Source organism: Scyliorhinus torazame, chromosome 2 (assembly GCF_047496885.1).
Source record: "Scyliorhinus torazame isolate Kashiwa2021f chromosome 2, sScyTor2.1, whole genome shotgun sequence".
Taxonomy (NCBI): Eukaryota; Metazoa; Chordata; class Chondrichthyes; order Carcharhiniformes; family Scyliorhinidae; genus Scyliorhinus; species Scyliorhinus torazame.
In genome coordinates, this window is record NC_092708.1 from 301,604,329 (window position 1) to 301,617,966 (window position 13,638).

The window sequence follows — 13,638 nt, forward strand, 5'->3', positions numbered from 1 at the left end:
TCCCATTCGCCATCCCCTGCCCAGACATGAGCGCATCCACCGTCATCAAGGCCCTCCATAGCATCTTTGCACTGTTCGGTTTCCCCGCTTACATACACAGTGATGGGGGGTCCTCCTTTATGAGCGACGAACTACGTAAATTCCTGCTCAGCAAGGGCATCACCTCAAGCAGGATGACCAGTTACAACCCCCGGGGAAACGGGCAGGTAGAGAGGGAGAACGGAATGGTCTGGAAGACCGTTCTACTGGCCCTACGGTCCAGGAACCTCCCAGTCTCCCGCTGGCAAGAAGTCCTCCAGGAGGCCCTCCACTCCATTCGGTCACTGCTCTGTACGACCACCAATCAGACACCTCACGAACATCTCCTTGTCTTCCCCAGGAAGTCCTCCTCCAGGACCTCGCTCCCGACTTGGCTAGCAACACCCGGACCCATCCTGCTCCGAAAACACGTGCGGGCGCACAAGTCGGACCCGTTGGTTGAGAGGGTCCATCTGCTGCACGCCAACCCCCAGTACGCCTACGTGGCATTCCGTGACGGCCGACTAGATATGGTCAGAGGGGGAGGGATCGGTGTGGGAGCGGATGGAGGTGGCGTCATGCAAAGACAAGTTTGGGAGCACTGATAATGGCACCTCCTCTGTTCTCGCCGGCCCGATACTCCACAGGTCCGGTGGTGGTGGCGGCTCTGAGAATCTGGGGGCAATGGGGGAGATACATAGAGTGGAGGGAGCATCGGTTTGGACCCCGATTTATAATAATCATCGGTTAGTACCGGGTAGGCTGGATGGTGGGTTCCGGAGATGGCAAAGGGCAGAAATTAGAAGGATGGGGGATCTATTTATAGATGGGAGCTTCCCCAGCTTGAAAACCTTGGAGGATAAATTTGAATTGCCAGCAGAGAATGGGTTCAGGTATTTGCAGGTGCGAGACTTCCTGAGAAAACAGGTGCCGGCCTTTCCGCTGCTGCCGCCAGGGAGTTACAGGATAGATTAGTCTCCATTACCTGGGTGAGAGAGGGGAAGGAATCAGATATTTACCAGGAACTTTCGGAGGCGGAGGAAACTCCGGTGTTGGAGCTTAAGGGCAAGTGGGAGGATGAGCTAGGAGGAGAGATCGAGGCGGGTCTATGGGCGGATGCCCTAAGCAGGGTTAATATCTCCTCATCATGTGCCAGGCTTAGCCTGATACAACTTAAGGTAGTCCACCGGGCACACATGACAGTGGCTAGGATGAGCAAGTTTTCCGGGGTAGAGGACAGGTGTGAGAGGTTTGCGGGAAGCCAGCAAATCATGTCCATATGTTTTGGGCATGCCCGAAGCTTAGAGGATTTTGGCAGGGATTCTCTAAGGTAATGTCCATGGTGCTAAAAACACGGGTGGTGCCAAGTCCGGAGGTAGCGATCTTTGGAGTGTCGGAAGAGCCGGGAGTTCAGGGGGCAAAAGAGGCTGACGTCTTGGCCTTTGCCTCCATGGTAGCCCGGAGACAGATCTTGTTAATGTGAGGGACTCGAAACCCCCGTGTGTAGAGACCTGGGTTAGTGACATGGCTGGGTTTCTCAGTCTCGAGAAGATATAGTTTGCCTTAAGAGGGTCAAGGGTTGGGTTCACCCGGAGGTGACAGCCGTTCGTCGACTTTCTCGGGGAAAATTAAAATGTCAGCAAAAGCAGTATTCCAAAGTGGGGGGGGGGGGGGCAGTATTCCAAAGGGGGGGTGGAGGAGGGCCGGATTGTTGTTTTATGGGTGGGGTGTGTGAAGATTGGGATGGGGGTGGAAATGTTTATTAAACCATGTTTATGTCATTGTTATTATTGTAAAAACTTTCAAATACCTTAATAAAAATATATATTTTTTTAACTTTGAAGGCAGGCAGGAACCCTGAGGAATGTGTATTCTATTGGCCAAATTCACTCTTTTTCTTTAAATTTAGCGTACCCAATTCATTTTTTCCAATTAAGGGGCAATTTAGTGTGGTCAATCAACTACCCTGCTCATCTTTGGGTTGTGGGGGCAAAACCCACACAAACACGGGGAGAATGTGCAAACTCTACACGGACAGTGACCTAGAGCCGGGATTGAACCTGGGACTTCGGCGCCGTGAGGCAGCTGTGCTAACCAATGCATCGCTGTGCTGCCCTCGATATCACTCTTGAATGTAAACATGAAATTGTTGTCTAAAGTACTGGCGTTGCATCGAGAAAAGGTCCTCCCTCTGATTATCCGGGGTGATCAGACTCCGTTCATAAAGGCCAAAACTCATGTAACAATGTTAGCAGATTATGAAATATTATTCAGATCTTCCAAAAGCAGGCGATGGACAGCTTAGTGATCTCATTCGATGAAGAGACAGCTTTTGACCGGGTGGTGTGAAATTATTTATTCTTCACACTGCAGAACTTTGTTCTTGGAGGGGAGTTTGTTAAATGGATACAGGTGCTTTATAAAAACCCTCCGGCAACAGTTCTTACTAACAGTTATAGATCTTGTCATTTTAATCTTTAGCGAGAGACTAGTACAAGTTTCCCGTTATCCCTATTATTATTTTCAATAGCTGTTGAACTCCTTTTGGAGGCTTTTAGACAGAATCCTTCAGTGTTTGGGTTATCTAGTTGTGGGAAGCAACATAAGATCATGTTATACGTGGATGCTACTTGTGTCTAAGCCAGACGTCTCTGCTCCTGCTATTATTGATGTTGTGGGTAGATTTTTCGCCTTCTTGGGGCTATAAAATTATCTTTGCCAAATCCATGGCTATGCCTCTGGGAAGTTCTAGAGGGACACCTCCTCACTTTGCTCCCTTTCCCTTTAGATGGTCCCCCTCAGGGTTTACTTATTTGGGTATTTCTATTACCCCTTCATTTTGGCATCTATATAAGGCAAATTTCCCTCCCTTACTCGCATCTGTAAAGTGGGACCTACATCATTGGTCCTCCTTACCGATATCGTGGCTGGGTCAGATAACACTGATTAAGATCAGTACGAAGTCTTACAACACCAGGTTAAAGTCCAACAGGTTTGTTTCGATGTCACTAGCTTTCGGAGCGCTGCTCCTTCCTCAGGTGAATGAAGAGGTCTGTTGGCAGTCTCAATATGAAGTCTCAAGATACTCCTTTTTCAGACATCTATAACTTGGAGATGTTGGGTGCGATTCAGCGCCCTGTAGCACCAAGCGCAAATCTGGACGCAACGTGTGAATCGCACGCAAGCACCAAATCGGGTCCCACGCTGGGCGTGAAACCGAGTGACCCGACTCGCTCCTCCCACCTCGATTTGGAACTCTGCCAGGCTGGCAGTGCCAGAGTGGCTGGGTGCCAGGTTGGCGCTACCAGAGGTTGGGATTTGGGGAGTGTTGCCAGGTAGAGGGGTATGAAGGGTTTCCCAGGGGCCTCCCCAAGTTTGGGGGGGGGTCAAAAGAGTTGGGGGAGCAAAAGGAAGATCAGGGCTGCCGGACAAAATGGCGCCCTGATCTGCGAGGAGCCTTTCCTGCTGGCAAACTGCATGGCCTCGGCGGAGAGAAACTTCCCAAGTCCCAAAGAAATGGCAAAATGCCATTGGATAGTGGGATGTTTCACGGTGCTGCGGTCACCAAGAAACACCCTGTGAAATGAGCTGTTATGAGGCCTCATTAAGTGGGCCAATTAATGTTGTATTGTGTTGCTGGCCCCGCCGGGCCGAGCGCCGGGAAGCTCGCTCCAGTTCCCGCTCGCTACCACATTTAGAAATCCTTCCAGAGAAGCGCGCCCTAAGTGTCACTAAATGCGGGTAGCGATGTCGCCAATGCAGCCGTCAAGAAGACCCCCGCCAACCGTGCCCAAAATAACTCTTCAAAATGTTTCCGTTAAATCGAGCCCATTGTGTTTAGTTTGAGTAAGGTGATGTCGTTAATGGGAGAAGCCAGGGTCTGAAGCAGTTTCCGCAGTTTGAAAAAGTTTAGTATTAGTTCGGGATGGGTCCAGACAAACCGCTGCTCTCAATACAGTGAGGTTAGATCTGTCTGTGGACAGACCAGCAGCTTCTTTTAAAGCATTTCAGTTGAAGATTTGATCAGGGACAAACCAGTAGCAGCAGATCTCAAGACAGTGAGTTAAAGATTTGCCTGCGAACAGGAAAGGAGTAATTTTCTCGGCTGGCAGTTTAAACAGTAATTGAGACAGGCAATAATCTGCAGCTGGTTCCTGAAGGATATCACTTTCTCAAAGTGGTTTATCCAAGACATTTCTTTACAAGACGTATTCCTGAGTCTGCTAACTGTATTTAAAAGTGGATTTTTCCTGAGATGGCTGTTGTTTGAGGGGAGATAAATTTAGCAGTTAGGATTGTTTCATGTTATTGTTCAGCATTGTTTAATGAATAATTGTGAGTTATTTTCTTGTACGATGTTAAAGATATTTTAATCCTGTGTTAGTAATGAAGTTTGTTTTAATATACCAGCGCCCGATTTGTGCATGGAATCGTTCCTGGAATAAAGTATCCTTTCCTCACAGTCTTACAAAATCAAAAATAAAATATTGGGGTTTCTATCCAATGTCCTAGCAGCTGTTGAGGCAACACGGTGGCACAGTGGGTAGAACTGCTGCCTCACAGCTCCAGGGACCCAGGTTCAATTCCGGCCCTGGGTGACTGTCAGACTGGAGTTTGCACCTTCCCCCGTGTCTGCCTGGGTTTCCTCCGGGTGCTCCGGTTTCCTCCCACAGTTCAAAGAAGTGCAGGTTAGGTGGATTGGCCATGATAAATTGTCCTTTAGTGTCCAAAAGGTCAGATGGGGTTACAGGTGGAGATGTGGGCTTAAGTAGGGTGCTCTTTCCAAGGGCCGGAGACCCGATGGGCCGAATGGCCTCCTTCTGCACTGTAAATTCTATGATTCTATGATAACTGTTGGGGTCTGGTCTGGGATGGTAACACACCATATCATACACCCACTCTGTCCCTATCACCAATGAAAGCAGGATGGAGTTAGGGCCGAGCAATTCTGCAATAGCCCCGCCTTCAGGTCCAGTCCTCAAAGCAAAACTATGAGAGAAACACAGCTTCTGACTGAAAGGGGAATGGTTAGAAAAGTGTTCCATTCCCCAGTACTGATGTCACTCAATTTAATGAACACGAGAAGAATTTTCAAAAGTTTTCTTTGATTTCCAGTCAACAGTTTGGCATTATGGTTCAACGTTCCATTCAGTTTGCCAATTGCTGCTTTGCATTTGTTGAATATGCTGTGGTAAAATTTTACCATTCAGGAGGATGAGCCTCAAAGCACGCCAGCCACCAGGGAAGATATTCCATCCATTTCAAGGTTGCATTTAAATTGGACTGGAAACGTGCGCACCCTAAATTGCTGATGCGTTACAGCTCACCAGATCTGGCCTGGTCCAGTCAGTGACAAGGTACAAGACCAGCATTGGAGAAGATCTCTCAGCAGATTGTGGTGTTAGAGGAAATAGCACAGGATGGATGAGGACATGAACTGATTTGAAAGCAAGATGAGGATTTTGAAGTTGATGCATAGCTTAACCAGGTGGCAATAAAGTTCAGTTAACAGAGGGGTGATGGGTGAATGGAACATGATGGAAGTTAGGATACAGGCAATAGTGATTTGCATGACCCCAAGTTTATGGAGGATAGAACATTGGAAGCCAGCCAGGAGTGTCTCGGAATGGTCAAGTCTAATACTCAAGAGTAACAAAGGCATAAATGAGGTTTTTGGCAGCAGATAATTTTAAAATTATTCGTTCAGGGAATGTGGGCATCGCTGGCTGGGCCAGCATGTACTTTCCATCCTTAATTACCCTTGAACTGAGTTGTTTGCTCAGCAACTTCAGAGGTATTTAAAAGTCAACCACATTGCTGTGGGTCTGCAGTCATATGTAGGCCAGACCAGGCAAGGGCAGCAGATTTCCTTCCCGAAACGACATTAGTGAACCAAATGGGTTTTTACGACCATAGACACTGGTTTTATGGTCATCATTTGACTTTTAATTCCAGATTTTTTTAATTGAATTCAAATTTCACCACCTGCTATGGTGGGATTCAAACCCAGGTCCCCAGCACCTTACCCTTGGTCTCTGGATTACCCATCCTGTAATAATACCACTATGCTTCAGCCTGTTAAATGTAGTGTCAGATAAAAATATTTAAAATTCAAAAACAGAATTCTGTAATGATTTCACAATGGAGAATCTAAACAGAAGACAAACTCATCACCACCCGTAAACGATGACTGTTACCAAATATTTCTCAGTGGCCAAGATACTTATTGTCATACATTTCATATTAAATCAATGAATAGTTCTGAACAATTACATGCAGTGTGTTCCATGGCAACCATAATGATTAGATCTTGGTTAGAGCAGACAAAAATGGATATAATTAGGGAATTAATCCTTTTTTTCAATAAAGGCCATCCAGTACATATCCATTAATTTGTGGAAGATTTTCTGAAGCACAGGTATTGAAATTATTCTTTTGATTTTTCATATTATGTAATGCAATGAATGAATTATCCTTTATTATGTAATTTTCGATAATTTATTCATTCAGTAAATATTGCTTGGCCCTAAATTAAAGTGGTGGCAGGGGCAATTAATAGGTTGGTGCTGTGTTTTTTTGGATAACCCACCTCGTAAACTGAACAGCAACCTGGCCATATTCCAATTGGCAGTATAAATTTGTCAGCAAGCAGTTAAATGGACAAAAGCTACTAATAATGCATTCACTTGTTATTTATTCTTATTGTAGTCAATAGTTCAGAAACTTCAGAGGTGGCTTAATACAATTGACATATTAAAAATGAATAATTGCGTGATAAAAAGTAATTAGATCTAGTCAGTTTGTTAGGTAAGTTATCCAATAGGAAAGAGAGGATTAGATCTTGTCATATACATGGCCGGTTTGTCATAGATATTTGCACAAATGAAACAGAAAACATCGATGCCAGGCTGCCGATGAGTAGCAGTGCACAAATAAACATAAAAATTAGAAGAAGGAGGAGGCCATTCGGCCCTTCGAGCCTGCTCCGCCATTCATTATGATAATGGCTGATCATCAAGTTCAATACCCTGACCCCGCCTTCCCCCCATATCCCTTTAGCCCCAAGAGTTATATCTAATTCCTTCTTGAAATTACACACCGTTTTGGCCTCAACTCTTTCTGTGGTAGCAAATTCCACAGATTCACCACTCTCTGGGCGAAGAAATTACTCCTCACCTCAGACCGAAAAGGTTTACCCCTTATCCTCAAACTATGACTCCTAGTTCTGGACTCCCCCACCATCGGGAACATTCATTCTGAATCTACCCTGCCTAATCCTGTTGGAATTTTGTTAGCTTCTATGAGATTCCCTCTCACTCTTCTAAACTCCAATGACTATTATCCTAACAGACTTAGTCTCTCCACATATGACAATACATGCGCCATCTCGTACATGCGCCATCAGATCCCCCAGCATCCATGGGAGGGCCTATCATTTTAAAATATACACCCTTTTTTTAAATTAAGGATCAATTTAGCGTGGCAAGTCCACCTACCCTTTACATATTTGGATTGTGGGGATGAGACCCATGCAGACACGGGGAGAATGTGCAACCTCCTCACGGACAGTGACTCGGGGTCAGGAACAAGCCCAGGTTCTCGGCGCGTGAGGCAGCAGTGCTAACTACTGTGCCACTGTGCCACCACCGCCCCCATTATTATTTTTAAAGGATGATTTAACATCCTTTCTGTCAACAGCCACTATTAACTACCTGATTACAAACAACAGAAGTGGCGCTGGATTTTTACGTCAAACAAATCGGTGGCACCCCAGCACCGATGTTCCGACTGGTGAGAGGGTAGCAGCCGCGCCACGTAAAACACCCGGCCTCCACAATAAAAATGGCGGGAGGATTGCCGGGTCCGTGACCGCGCATGCGCACAGCAACGACCTGCAGCGGTCGTGCCGTACAGCATGGCGCCGGCCATGTGTGGACCTGACCTGCCAGATAGTACCCCCCTGGATACCCCCTAGCCAGTCTTGGACCACCCCCACCAGCGCCCCCCCCGCCTTCGCCGAAGCCTCCCCATCCAGCAGCACGGCCCCTGCCCGACTGTGGCTGCGCTGGAGATAGCCCACAGCTGCCACGCTGGGTTCCCGACTGCTGAGACTACATGTCCCTCGCATGATCGGGAACCCAGCCCATCGGGGGAGGGCCTCAGGTGATGTCCTGAGGCCGTTCCAATGACTTGTGCCGTTTTGGAGGGAGCGGAGCGTGTGAAAACAGGCGCCGCCCCCGATTCCATCATAAAAAGGGATTCTCCGTCCGATCGCCGATTACGAAATCGGCGTCGGGGAACGGAGAATCCCGCCCGTGGTCTTTGTCTGCTGCAGAAATTACTCAGTTGGTTGGAAGTGAGTTGTTCCTGAAATATCAGTACACACCCTGAAGGAAAGTATTTTTTACTTACATTTTTAAGATATCCACTGGTACGTATGAGGAGATCAGTGCTGAAGTATGGGAGTGAAGTAGAGTTGCACATTTTACTGAAAGCATTTGGAAAGAAGTTCTGTAAGAGGTGGTGAAGTGAATGGTTTTTGACTAATTCCTGGAAAATAAGGGCATGTATTTTTCTTACTCTTTGTAGACAGATCAGTATACAAATTTAATTCCTTCACATATCACAATTACATCAGTAAATAATCTCGACACAACTCCCAGAAGGAACGCACCACTTTAACTGGGACACTATTATTGCAGTATAAATTATTTCAATACAAATATTAAACTTAAGAAAATTTTTAAATAACTGCATCCTGCAATCTTCACCGAATTCTTCTATAAATTATTTTTGTATTAGGTTAGTTTTATGTGTATTTGTGTTCATTTCCATTGGAGAAGTTGATCAACCCTCCCGACTTTCCACTAAAGTCTCACCTGGCAGGAAGAGTCAAATTATTATTAGATAAAATCCATATTGTTATACAAATTCTATAATTCAAGGCCCAATTAGTAAACATTTGGAAGTGCATGTGTCAAAAAATTTCAGCACATATCTGTGAAAATAAAATCATGTGTGAATTGATTTTGCGAAGCGATTGACTGCATAGTTAGAGGGAATGCAGTATAAATAGGCCGGAATTCTCCGGTTGTTGGGATTCACGATTCCTACTGGTAGTGCACGCCCCCACCCACGGGTTACCCGGCAGCATGGGGTGGCTCCAATGGAAATTCCCATTGACAGGTGTCGGAAGGAGAGAATCATGCCGCCAGTGAATGATGTGTCATCGAGAAACAGGTTGGAAGTGTGGGCCTAATGGAGTGCTCTTTCCAAGGGCCGGCAGAGGCTGGATAGGTCAAATGGCCTCCTTCTGTACTGTAAATTCGATAATTCTAAGAACTCGTTGCTGGGGGACCGAATAATCCGGCCCATACTGTATAGGGATTCAGAAGGAAATATAGCAGGCGGGATTCTCCGAAGCCGCGTCGGCTGGGAAAATTGGCGGTCGCGCCATTTTTTCGTGCGACGCCGGTCCGAAGCCAGCACGCGATTCTCCGAGGTGTGGAGAATCAGCACCGTTCACGCCGGCGCGGTGCCGGTTGCTGGCCGCTATCCGCGGCCGGGCCGCCGAGTCTCCGGCCCGAATGGGCCGAGCGGCCGCGCGTAAACGGCCTAGGCCCATCGGCGCCGTCCACACGTGGTCGCTGCCGGCGGCTACTCGTTGCGAAGGCTTGGTGGGCGGCCTGTGGGGGGGGGCACCATTCCCGGGGGGTGCCTCCGATGGGGTCTGGCCCGCGACTGAGGCTCACCGATCAGCGGGCCGGCCTCTCCCCCCCCCCCGGGCCTACTTCCTTGCGTGACCGGCCCCAGGACCCCGGCGCCATGTTGGTGAGGGGCTGGAGCGCTCCGCGAGGCTACCGCGCATGCGTCAGTTGGCACCGGCGCCACTGCGCATGTAATCGTTGGTGCTGGCGCAACCGTGCATGCACGGTACCCGCGGCGCCCCGTTCGCACCGGGATCTGCGGCTGGAATGTCGCAAACCACTCCAGCGCCGTGCTGGACTCCTGTAGGAGCCAGAATCCAACACGGGAGCGGCCTGTTCACGCCGTCGTAAAATGCGAAGGCGCTTGCGACGGCGTGGACACTCTGCTTCCATTTCGGAGAATCCCGCCCAGGGGATCAAGGAAATGCAATATATATATATTCTCCGTTGGTAGCGGTGATCCCGATGTAGCGAATAGTCCCATGTTGGGGGAAAAAAAGGTTAGTTTGCATTGCTCTAGCCCCCCGCTGGTGACGGCATTGATGTTCGGCCTCTGTGCCAGTGAGGATGCAAATGGGTCATCATTTTGACCCATTTGCATCCTATTAATGGGCTAGACACCAGATTCTCCATGATGCTCCATTCCTCTGGGCCGAGATTCAGGCAGATTGGTGCAAGTATTTGCCAGTGTGGTCTGACGCAGTGGACCTTTCGGTGCGCCGAAGGTGTAAGTATTTAAGGTTGGTGCCCCCAAAGTCATCGTAGGGTCTCCCTACCCACATAATGCAAATCCTGCCCAATCCCATCACCCGCATCAGATCTCCCACCCAGCCCCCCATCAGATAACCAACCAGTGTCCCCATTAGAGACGCCCATCAACCCCCCCCCATTCGACCTTTTATCAGAGACCCCCATCAAACCCCCAGCAGAGTCCCCCACCAGACCCCCCCATCAGGGTCCCTTGCAGAGAGCCCCATCAAACCCCCCATCAAACCCCCCCCCCACAAGATCTCTTATCAGAGAGCTCCATCAACCCCCCAGCAGAGACCCCCACCAAACACCCCATCAGACCCTTTAGCAGAGACCCCACTAGACACCTCATCAGACTCCCCGCATCAGACTCCCCAGCATAGACCCCCACCTGACCCCCCAAGCAGAGACCCCCACTAGACCCCTCATCAGCAACCCCCATCAGAGATCCCCCATCAGACCCCCTCCCACCAGCCTCCTCACCAGACTCCCCATCTGAGACCCCATCAGATCCCCCCCACCAGACCCTCCCCAGACCCCCATCAGAGAACCACATCAGAATCCCCCCATCAGACCACTCCCCCACCAGTCCTACCATCAGAGATCCCACCAGTCCCACCCTAACCAGACCATCATTCCGAAACCCCCCATCAGTCCCCCCATAACAGTGAGGCTACACATCAGAGATCCCCCATATCAGTGAACCTCCCGTATCACGGAACCTCCCGTATCACAGAACATCCCATATCAGGGAACTTCCCATATCAGGGAACCTCCCATATCAGTGAACCTCCCAAATCAGGGAAGCTCCCATATCAGAGAATGTCCCATATCGGGGAACCTTCCATATCAGTGAACCTCCCATATCAGAGAACCTCCCATATCAGAGAACCTCCCATATCAGAGAACCTCCCATATCAGAAAACCTCCCATATCAGAGATCCCCACATCAGAGATCCCCATATCTGAGAACCTCCCATATCAGGGAACCTCCCATATCAGAGAACCTCCCATATCAGAGAACCTCCCCTATCAGAGATCCCCATATCAGAGATCCCCATATCAGAGAACATCCCATATCAGGGAACCTCCCATATCAGGGAACCTCCCATATCAGAGAACCTCCCATAACAGAGATCCCCACATCAGAGATTCTCGTATCAGAGATCCCCATATCAGAGAACCTCCCATATCAGAGATTCCCATATCTGAGAACATCCCATATCAGAGAACCTCCCATATCAGAGATCCCATATCAGAGATCCCCATATCAGAGAACCTCCCATATCATGGAACCTCCCATATCAGAGAGCATCCCATATCAGAGAACCTCCCATATCAGAGATCCCATATCAGAGAACCTCCCATATCAGAGAACCTCCCATATCAGAGAACCCCTCATATCAGAGATCCCCATATCAGAGAACCTCCCATATCAGAGAACCTCCCATATCAGACATCCCCCATATCAATGAGCCTCCCATATTAGAGAACCTCCCGTATCACAGAACATCCCATATCAGGGAACCTTCCATATCAGAGAACCTCCCATATCAGGGAACCTCCAATATCAGCGAACCTCCCATATCAGAGATCCCCATATCAGTGAACCTCCCATATCAGAGATCCCCATATCAGTGAACCTCCCATATCAGAGAACCTCCCATATCAGCGAACCTCCCATATCAGAGATCCCCATATCAGTGAACCTCCCATATCAGAGAACCTCCTATATCAGCGAACCTCCCATATCAGGGATTCTCCCATATCAGGGAAACTCCCATATCAGAGAACCTCCCATATCAAAGAACCTCCCATATCAGAGATCTCCATATCAGTGAACCTCCCATATCAGAGAACCTCCTATATCAGCGAACCTCCCATATCAGAGATCCCCATATCAGTGAACCTCCCATATCAGAGAACCTCCCATATTAGAGAACGTCCCATATCAGTGATCCCCATATCAGAGATCCCCATATCAGAGAACCTCCCATATCAGAGAACCTCCCATATCAGAGAACCTCCCATATCAGAAAACCTCCCCTATCAGAGATCGCCATATCAGGGAGCCCCATATCTGAGAACCTCCCATATCAGGGAACCTCCCATATCAGAGAACCTCCCATATCAGAGAACCTCCCATATCAGAGATCCCCATATCAGAGATCCCTATATCAGAGAACATCCCATATCAGGGAACCTCCCATATCAGGGAACCTCCCATATCAGAGAACCTCCCATATCAGAGATCCCCACATCAGAGATTCCCGTATCAGAGATCCCCATATCAGAGAACCTCCCATATCAGAGATCCCCATATCAGAGAACCTCCCATATCAGGGAACCTTCCATATCAGAGAACCTCCCATATCAGGGAACTGCCCATATCAGAGAACCTCCCATATCAGAGAACATCCCATATCAGGGAACCTCCCATATCAGAGACCCTCCCATATCAGGGAACCTCCCATATCAGAGAACCTTCCATATCAGAGATCCCCATATCAGAGAACCTCCTATATCAGCGAACCTCCCATATCAGAGAACCTCCCATATCAGACATCCCCCATATCAGTGAGCCTCCCATATTAGAGAACCTCCCGTATCACAGAACATCCCATATCAGGGAACCTTCCATATCAGAGAACCTCCCATATCAGGGAACCGCCCATATCAGCGAACCTCCCAAGGGCAGCACGGTAGCATAGTGGTTAGCATAATTGCTTCACAGCTCCAGGGTCCCAGGTTCGATTCCCGGCTTGGGTCACTGTCTGTGCGGAGTCTGCACGTTCTCCCCGTGTGTGCGTGGGTTTCCTCCGGGTGCTCCGGTTTCCTCCCACAGTCCAAAGACGTGCAGGTTAGGTGGATTGGCCATGCTAAATTGCCCTTAGTGTCCAAAATTGGCCTTAGGGTTGGTTGAGTGGGGTTACTGGGTTATGGGGTGGTGTGGGCCTCGGTAGGGTGCTCTTTCCAAGAGCCGGTGCAGACTCGATGGGCCGAATGGCCTCCTTCTGCACTGTAAATTCTATGATTCTATGATATCAGGGAACCTCCAATATCAGCGAACCTCCCATATCAGAGATCCCCATATCAGTGAACCTCCCATATCAGAGAACCTCCCATATCAGCGAACCTCCCATATCAGAGATCCCCATATCAG